The sequence below is a fragment of the Piliocolobus tephrosceles genome, chromosome 2 (genome assembly GCF_002776525.5).
Source record: "Piliocolobus tephrosceles isolate RC106 chromosome 2, ASM277652v3, whole genome shotgun sequence".
Classification (NCBI taxonomy): domain Eukaryota; kingdom Metazoa; phylum Chordata; class Mammalia; order Primates; family Cercopithecidae; genus Piliocolobus; species Piliocolobus tephrosceles.
The window spans coordinates 102409120-102409441 of NC_045435.1; positions in this window are offsets into that span (position 1 = coordinate 102409120).

Here is a 322-nt window from a genome sequence, read left to right on the forward strand (position 1 = left end):
ACAGTAATAATTATTGTCGCATCACATAATAGAAGCTGGAGCACTGTGTCCCCTCCACCCGAGAATGGCCTCACCCTTTCACAGGCATGGGGAGCATTTCACCCCTTCCTAATGGTTCTCACACCCATTGTCAGATTCAATTACAGTGACAGCATTCAGTGCCAACTATACGCCAAGCATGTACATACGTTTTCTATGGTCCTTGTGACGATCATGCAGGTAACCATCATTAAGACCATGTTGCAGGCCAGGCACGGTGGCTCAAGCCTGTAATCCCAGCACTTTGGGAGGCCGAGACGGGCAGATCATGAGGTCAGGAGAT